The sequence below is a fragment of the Lycium barbarum genome, chromosome 5, assembly GCF_019175385.1.
Source record: "Lycium barbarum isolate Lr01 chromosome 5, ASM1917538v2, whole genome shotgun sequence".
NCBI classification, from domain to species: Eukaryota; Viridiplantae; Streptophyta; class Magnoliopsida; order Solanales; family Solanaceae; genus Lycium; species Lycium barbarum.
This window is the reverse complement of record NC_083341.1, coordinates 105,603,523-105,613,838: the sequence shown is the minus strand read 5'-3', so window position 1 is coordinate 105,613,838 and position 10,316 is coordinate 105,603,523.

Genomic DNA, 10,316 nt, shown 5'->3' with positions numbered 1-10,316 from the left:
ACCCTTCTCAATATATATATATATATATATATATATATATATATATATATATATATATATATATAAGTGCAGAAAATACTGCAACACCCCAAGGAGATCTAGTCTGTAACAGTACAAGAGCTACTAGATATCTAACATAAGTCTGAACATAGAAAAATACATAAGTATCTGAAAACTATTTCGAAACAAAGCACAGATATCATAAGAGGAGAGTTTTTCGGGATGCGGATCTGGAACATGGCTAACCCTAGAAACTCATACTTAAAGCCTTGAGAATCACTCACGAGGTGCTGATGTGGGTCCGATAACAAACTCTGTACTCAGAAGAGAGTACAGCAAGGTAATATCAGTACAAACACGATGTATTGGTAGGTATCATAGGCCGACAACAATTAGTTCACATATATGAAGAAAGTATCAACAAGTAGACATGTAAGCAATCAAGGTCGTTCACAAAATAAATCAACAATGAGATCAAGTCAATATCAATGCCATGTACAAAACAATCATGAAGGATTGATGTACGATTCAATGCATATGCAATGCAATGTAATTTCCAAATACCTCAAACCTACGAAGTCGATGTACTCCCTCGTCCCGGCAAAAAACCTCGGGCAGCGATTATATGACCTTCCGCTTCAGTAACAACCTCAAATCATTAATTCTCATCTCTCTTTTACACAATCCAGTAAAGACCTCGAATGTTCCTTTGTCTACTTATCATCATCAGTACCAAGTCACAGTTCATATCAATGCAAGATATAAATGCAAGTGTATGCCATGCAAGATATCATAATCAACAATAATCATAATCGAAATCTCATCGGTGTCTTATCATAAGCACATATCATAATTCAAGCCTAATCTCATGATTCTTCCTCTTTCCGATGATAAGTAACATAACAAGAGAGATATGAATGCATATTCACGTCACAACATAGCAAAATAAGGTGACAATCCCAATCACAACAACAAGGTGACAAGCCCAATCACAACAACAAGGAGACAAGGCCACAGACAACAACAACCAACTTAATAGAATTCTATCCCAACTTCAGACTCGAACGCCTAGCTTGATTTCCCCATCAAAATCTAACTCCTACATATGCTTCACTAATTGGAGTCTAACCGAAAGGTAAACCGCAACCTACCTCGATGTCGAGCGAGTGCCACAAACTATCCAACACAAGCCTTGTCCTTTCGAAGAGCTTCCGAATGATAGAATTCTATTCAACAATACATTCTATAAAAGAAATGGAGACTAACGATACCCATAAACCTATAGTACTAATCGAATTGAAAACAACTCTTCAAAAGAGGAAAATCGAGCCCACAATGGCAAAATAGAAATTTAGGTAAAAATCGGTTAATCCATACTTAGGAAGTCCAATACTATCCCTCAATTGCTAATTAAACTCAATCAATCATCAATTTTAACTCTTAATAAAGAAACCCATTTTAGTAAGAAACCCTAACTTTCCATATTCATAAACTAATTTATAATAATTCAACTTAGTAACTACTTAATGCAAGAATTAATAAATGGTTAAACAAGATTTATCAACAAAACCCAATTTCATAGAATAAGATTTCAAAATGACAACTTAGAGTTTACAACTTACTTTCTAACTAACCCCTTTAATTCAACATAGATTCTAACTTAGACAATACATAAACAAAAATTAAGGTCAAGGGAACTTACTCAAAGTTGATTCAAATCGAAATGCTCTTCAAATAGACTCTAGAACTCTTTAGGGTTTCAATTTGGTGAATGGGAGAAGAATGGTTTGTATTGGGAAATAAAAGGGGAATTTGTTCAGTGGTCCCCGCTTACACGATCCCGCCTCATCGAATAACCTTGCGCGGAGGCGGGTCTCATTAAATGACACATCCGCTGTGTCTGCGGGCCTAGTCCCGCTTGGGTGGACTCTCAAAGACGGAGACACTCTTGCAGGAGCAGGACACTTCACCAAGTTTCACCCAAAATCCCGACATCTATCTGGGACCTCCTCGATACGACCCAATCATGTAGACACATGTAAAAACATGTTACAAACTCAATCGTGGCCTCAAAATTCCTAACAGAGGTCACCTTGATCTAGTCAACCCCGAAACAACCAAAACTAAGTTTACAAACGCTCCAGAAAGCCTTAGGAACCGAACCAAACATCCTACCAAGTCATAATTGACCCCCCGGGCCTCATGGAATCAATGAAATTTCCAAAAATGTCCATTTACCCAAAAGTCAATAATTGGTCAAATATTTTTCACTTCAAGGTTCTAACTTTCTCAAATCCTATCAAAACTCACTCGATGACCTCGGAAACCGTGTCACCCATCCCCGTGTGTCAAAAGTACTCAAACGGGGATAGGGAAATGGTCAACGGGCTTAAAAAGGGGAAAACACACATAACGACCAAACGGGTTGTTACACCAGTAATACCCGCACTCGACCACCTTAGTCGTTGTTCGATTTCCACCATAATGACCCTCAACCAGAGAGTCATGACACGCTTTCAAGATATCCATCACCTCATATTCGTGAACACAATGCAAATGATATTGTTGGCACATGTTCGAAACAAGTAAGGCTCATCCTAATTGTATTGTTGACAACCTCTCAAGAACATAGTTTCCTGGTATGCCTTGATCTCATTGGGTATAAGGCCAGTCACCAAGAAATTTTCTATGTCAACACAACATAGTGCTGCATCACATGACACAACTAGAAGCCTCTCATTGGTCTGGCGGCTTCCTCAAGCCTAGATAGATGACCTACAACTTGGTTCTTGACCCCTTCGGATCTTTAACTTCAAAGTTGAATTCTTGCAACAAGGAAACCCAGCGATTCAACCTCGGCTTGGCATATTTCTTCGCCATCAAGTACTGCAGTGCAGCGTGGTTGGTATACACCACCACTTGGGACCTCAACAAATAGGCCTTAAACATCTCCAAAGTGTGTACAATGGCAAGTAGTTCTTGCTCGGCCACTGAGTAGTTCATCTGGGCACCGCTCAATGTCGTGCTAGCATAATAGATTGGGTGCATGATCTTGTTGTGACTTTGACCAAGCACCGTTCCGATAGCAAATCTGCTATTACACCTCGTAGTTTTTGTACGTTGATATTCGCCAGGTGTTAGTTGTTCAATTATGAACACTGGAGTTATTGCTGAAGATATATGAGATTATATGTGCTTATTTTATGGTTATGAGAGTTTAAGCTCATGTAATAGGGCATGGAAGGATTGGAGAACAAGTGAGTCAAGGAGATTAACTTTTTGGAACTTTGGAGAAAAGTTGGGCAAAATTTCGTACGATAATTTTGATCTAAATTGGGGAAATAATACCTCTTAGTATATTAGGAGTTTTGAAGTAAAGGAAAAGTTAAAATTAAAGTTCAAGAAGTCTAGTTTCCAACGCAACAAACTGCGCATCGATCTGACATCGAAATCAAACGTTATGAGCATTTTAAGACAAACTGCAAGAGCGGGGATTAACTCTGCATGAATGCGCCTGGAGGTGGTGCGAACGCGCAGAGGAGCAAGGAATAACTCAGCGTGAACGCCCCCTAAGGTGGTACGAACGTGCTGAGCAATTTCTAGGTCGGTGCAGGCTGACTCTAGAACGTTATAAAAGAAGGTTTACCCCCTCATTCTTCATAAAAACACCCTAAAACTTCCCCAAAATCTATGAAATCTCTCCCCAACTTCCACCCATAAAATTTTTAACGCGAATCAAGTGGAATCTCCAAATTTAGGTTCGGATAGCGTATAGTTGCGATTATAAAATCGTATAGCGAGGGATTTTTGCGTGGATTCAAGGCGGATATTAAAAATACTGTGGTTCTAGCGGGAGCAAGGTATGGATCTCTCCTTATTGATATTGAATTAAGTTTATTTACGGAGGTAAAGCTATTAAATGATCATATAACGAATTTATTGGTTGAGAAATTGGATAAACATCGTGTGGGATGTTTTATGGAATATTTTGGTATGGATGATGTTAGTGTGAGTGTTGTTGTTGTTGTGTTGGATGTTGGTTGTCACGACCCGTCTAGGGGCCGTGACGAGTACCCGATACTTGTACCGAGCACCCCTTGTCTATCGTTTTACCTTTACCTCTTAGCAAGCCATGTAAACAGAGCCATTTTTTTTTTTTGAACATTAACATTAGCGGCATCGTTCTGAACATAGACTAATAAACTTCGTTATCACTTATGCATCAACATTAGCATGCCAAAACACCATATACCTAACTGTGCTTAACTGACTGTACATATCTGTCTACGAGCCTCTAGACACAGTACACTTATACATAGAAATGGTCGAGTACTGTCGTGCCCGAAAATACATACACAAAATAGTACCACGAAAGTGGGGCTCCGGAACAACTGGAGCGCTGTCAACACTGCTGGTAAGGCTTCTAAGGATCAAGTCCACCTATCTGCTGACCTGCGCGGCATGAAACGCAGCGTCCACAAGAAGGGACGTCAGTACGAATAGTGTACCGAGTATGTAAGGCATGAATAGTAATATATGGAAAATATGAATCATGTATAATGACATAAGAGAGTTACAACACATGTCCTGGGATAGAAACATAACCTGTATATATATATATATATACCCTTGGCAGGTGCTATGCGTACTTAGCTTTCCTTTAAGAATCTTTCCTTGTTCATATACATATACATATAAAATAGGACATCTCATATTGCCGAGGCGTCGGCAGCCGATCCATTTAACCATAAATATGCACATCCCGCGTCCGGACATCCCGCGTCCGGGACGATATCATATCATGTAATGCCAACTGATCAGGTGGATATGCGTTCATAACGCTCTGCCCTTACCTCCATTTTCCCCGTATACACATGCACATATCATGTACATATATCAGCGTCTATAGCGCTCTAGCTCTTTTATCATATACATATACGTATGTCGTGTAGGTACATCAGCGTCTATAGCGCTCTGGTGCTTTTATCATATACATATACGTGTATCATGTGCATGTATCAGCGTCTATAGCGCTCTAGCTCTTTCGTCATGTGCATGTTTTAAAAATATATACACATATCTTACATACATTTACCTGTCTTATATGCATTTACGTATCCTATATACATATGTCTCATAGGCACGCAGGAAAGCCCAAAGAAGAATCATGTAGTCATCGGAGCGACGTAATGGTCGGTGACCTCCGATTATATTATAGAATACTCGTGATCGCTTTGTCTCACCTTGAAGGAACGAGTATTTTAAGGTGAGACTACCAACGGGGAATAATATTAAAGTAAACGTAGAATGAAATCGGGGCATCATAGATGACAGTTCATAGACTTTGAAATCTTTTAGAAAATAAAGTCATAGCTAGGAAATATAAATAAGATTCAAAAATTAGTTTATTATTTTCATGTTTACATAAGATACTTAGCTTAGTCAACTTAGTCATAGAGTCGTTCCGGTAGTACGTATCATAGGCATATTCTCTTATCTAACATCATTGTTATCATTATCGTCATGGAAGTGCCCTTGTTAGAGGAGTCATAGTATTTATCATTTGGTAACGAAATCGGGATCAAAGGTTCCCTTTGGATTCACTTCAAGTAAGTCAAGCAAGACTGTAAAGAAAAAAAATCTGAGAGTAGCGTGCCCACCTCGGGCCGGATGGGGTGACATATATGATTTACATATATTACGTGTCATGTCATTACTTGTGAGGGTTCTAGGGTAATCGGGTCCCACTTATGCAAGTTCTAAGGGTTTAAGAGGTCTTTCCATCATTTGCACACTTCTAGTTCAATTCTATTGAACAAAAAGTGGAAAACTTTAGGTGCGGATTCCGGGGACTAGGGTTGTCCCCGAGGCTCGTACCCGACTTATTACATCTAAGACATGCCATAGAAAGAAGGGTGAAGTCTTACATACCTCTTTCCGCTTCTTTTGCTATTCCGAATTCACGTTGCAATCTCGTCAAAATCTGCAAATTGGTCATGTTTACCAAAACTCTTATTAGGATACTTAGAGTTGAATTCTTAAGGAAACATTTGGCTACCGAAATTTCGGCAGCACTTCCCCTATAAATACTCCATCCCACCAAGTTCAACTTGGCTAATTTCAATCAACAACAATCCCGAGAATTCAAACCCGACCAAAATATCAACCACAATTCCAACAACAACAATACTAACAACTTCCATATTCAATCAACTTACTACTTCTTCCAAAAACTTTCTAACTTTAATGAAAACAATAACAACCTCATGATCTATATTCCAACAACATCATACTAACCACATTACCTTCCATGCATGCAAGAACATTACATTCAATTCACATAACTTCTAAAACAAACCTCCACCTACTTCAACTTCACAAGATTATTATGCATTCATTAGCAATCTAGCATCCACAATTCAACTACAACCAAAGCATTAAATAGAATTGACTCCTTTTCTTCCATATTACTCTACAACTACACGGCCAACATCAAGCATACACAGTACAACCTCTCCAAATTTATTCAACTTCCATTTTCCACATATCATTCACAACAATAACAACCAAACACTAGATAAATTAATTAAAACACAATTTCTACACACATATACATGTTCCATACCTCACGGCCACACCCCTATTTTTATCTCTTTCATGAATTTCATCCAGTTTAACATACTACAACACATATAATCCATTCATAACACATAAAGAAAGATCAAAACTCACCTTTCTTCTTCAACTTCTCACTTGACTACAACTTGGCAAATTGTATGATTTTGAATCTTTCTTGCTCCAACAACAACTCCACCTTGTTAAGCACCCTATACTTGGTACGGATTGATTTTTGAAGAATTTGTATCAATTTTTCTCATGGACTTCCTCTATGGCCGAAATGGCCTTAAGCTTTTCTCTCTTTTTTCTCTTGTTCTTCTTTTCTTGAAACCTCTAGAACTTATTGTGATTAGTCATCCTTTTATTGACCAAATTTTATTTAATATTGGCTTGGGCCATAACCATGGCCGGTTGGGCCTCAGAAATTTGGGCCTTATTATTGTTTTTGATTTTTTTGGGCCAACTCGGTTTGGTCCCGAGTTGGGCCTAGCCCACTGACCTTTCGACCTTACAACGTTCATATCTCCTTGTACCGACGTCACCTGGGGACCCACAACCTATGGTCGGAAAGCTAATTCAATTATCTACAACTTCTATTTCTTGGTACTTTTCCAAATTCCAAACTTATAATACCGTTGTTGTCCCTTGAAGTCAGATCACCCGAAAACGTTTTCTTAAAACTATTCGTTTGGAGGACTTCCACTTTGATTTGGCCCAAGGGTCCTTCTTGAGTCGTGTTTAACTTCTCATATGTGATTTATATGAATTTTTAGATGTCCCAAAAAAAATCTCGATGTGTGGGTCCCATCTCAGCAAATAATCTGACGTTCAAAAATACGGGATATAACATTGGTATTGTGATTTCGGGCTAGGGATATAAACAGGGGAGATGCTGCCTAATTTTTGGCAGACTCTAAAGTGATTTAATTTGAAAGCTTAAGACTAGCATACAACGACAAGCCTAACGATAGTATGAATTCTCTGGAATGTAGATTTACGATTTTTGACAGACTCTCCCGGAGCTGCAGCTTATTGGTACTACTCTTTTGTACATATATTTGGGCACGACGGAGTCCTACCCGTCCTTATGGATTCCTGTATTCTATATATAGTGGCTCGTAGATAGATGCATTTACCTAGATATTCCATAGCCTTATCAGTTCATATTGTTGTATAGTATTTAGGCAGCCTTGTTGGCTTATGTTTATAGGCATGGTTGTTGATGATTACATAAAGATGTGCCCTTATCTTGTGATACATATCCTTACAGATTATGATACACGTGAGCAAGCTTATAGCCTACCTAGAAATGATTATGAGATGTATGTTCAGAGGTGCTCGGTAGGTTAGCTTCAGGTGCCCGTCATGGCCCTCTTATCCGGTCGTGAAAAAAAGTGGTATCAGAGAAGTTCGTCCTAAGGTACGTCTACGAGTTGTGTCCAGTAGAGTCCTATTTATAAGGGTGAAGCGTGTCACACTTATAAGAAGGAGGCTGCGGGTCAATTAGGAATGATTGGCCCTTCTTTCTTATCTTAGATCATGCGGTAGAGCTATGTTATCAGGTTTCCTTTTTCCTAATCGTGTGTTATGATTTCAGTAATGCCTGTGAAAAGAAAAGCTACAGCGGCCCAGAGGGGCAAGACAGTGGCCGAAAGGAGGACTAAATGGGAGCCACCAGCAGATATAGAAGAGGGTGAGTCCCATAATGAGGTTCCATCTCGGACCTCCCATACCACACTCATTTTAGAGGAGCATGAAGGGGCCTCCGCTTCAGTTCTAGTACCCCCAGTTCCTCCATCGGATGCCTCCAGTTAGTAGATGAGGGAGGTCATTCAGTTGCTGACCCAGTTAGTTACCGCTCAGGCCCAGCGGCAGGGTGCGGGCCAGGGTAATAGAGCAGTCGGTGCAAGAGCCCGTGACTTTATTAGTCTAAACTCTCCAGAATTCTACAGGTCAAAGCCGGATGAAGACCCGCAGGGTTTTATAGATGAGATGCTAAGAACGCTACGACTAATACATGCTTCTGATGCTGAGTTAGTGGAATTGGCTTCTTATAGATTGCAAGATGTGGCCGTACATTGGTACAACACTTGGATGTCTTCGAGAGGGGCAAATTCACCTCCCCCAATATGGCAAGAGTTCGTGGATGCCTTTCTTCGACACTAATTTCCATCGAAGGTTCGATGGGCCCGAGCCAAAAAGTTCTTAAATCTCTGACAGGGGAATATGAGTGCCCGAGAGTACAGTCTTCGCTTTAATTCTTTGGCTAGGTATGCTCCAGCCATGGTAGCTGATATGGGGGACTGTGTACATTGGTTCGTGAGTGGTTTGGGGCTGCATTTGATTAAGGAGTGCTTGACAGCCTCGCTCCAGGACGGGATGGAGATTACTCGTATTCAGGCCCATGCTCAAAATTTGGAGGAACAGCAGCAACCGCAAAGGGGCGAGCGTGATTTTGATAGAAGGTATAGTAAGAGGTCCAAATCTTCCAGTGCTGCTAGCGAGTTCAGAGGGAGTCAAAAGCAGCAGTATTCCAGTCATCCAGGCCAATCAGCGGCCAGTGCACCTCCTCGATTCACGGGCAAAAGATTTGATAATCCGGGTCAAAGCTCCAGGATTTCAGATCCCAGTATAGAGGTGAATCCGGTCAGATGAGGCTGCCCTTACCACGGTGCAACCAATATGGTAGGCCGTATTCGGGAAACTATCGCCAAGGTTCAAATGCTTGTTATGCCTGTGGTCGGATTGGTCACATGATGCGGGATTGTCCTTTGAGATGAGGTGGAGGTGTGGCTCAACCGACGGGGTCCGCAGTTGGCTCTTCATCGTCTATGCGCCCTCCTAGGTAGACTTCCCAAACTCCAGTAGGCCGTCGCAGAGGCAGAGGAGGAGCATCCAGTTCAAGCGGCCCTCAGAACCGTATATATGTACTGGCTTGACGATTGGATCTTGAGTCCTCCCCTAACATTGTCACAGGTATATTGTCAGTATCCTCTTATGATGTGTATGAATTGACTGATCTGGGTTCTACTTTATCATATATTACTCCTTATATTACCGATCGTATTGGGGTGAAACCTGAGCCAATCAAACCTTTTGAAGTGTTTACACCTGTAGGGGACCCAGTGGTAGCTAGGCGGGTACATAAGAATTATGTGGTTGTAGTTTGCAACCGCCATACTATGGTTGATTTACATGAGTTGAAAATGTTAGATTTTGATGCTATTATAGTAATGGATTAGCTGGCCTCCTGTTACGCCAATGTTGATTGTAGAACAAAGATGGTCCGATTTCAGTTTCCAGGAGAACCAGTCTTGGAATGGAAAGGTAATACAGCATCCCCGAGAGGTATTTCATCGCCATGGGGAGCACCTGTGCTGTTCGTAAAGAAGAAAGATGGATCCTTATGGATGTGTATTGACTACAGACAATTGAATAAGGTGACCATAAAGAATAAATACCCCCTCCCAAGGATTGATGATTTGTTCGATCAACTGCAGGGTGTCAAGTGGTTCTCAAAAATAGATCTAAGATCGGGATACCACCAAGTGAGGGTTAAAGAAGAGGACATCCCAAAGACAGCCTTCAGAACTAGATATGGCCATTATGAGTTTCGAGTAAAGTCGTTTGGATTAACTAACGCCCCGGCGGTATTCATGAATTTTGATGAATAATGTATTTAGGTCTTTCCTAGATTT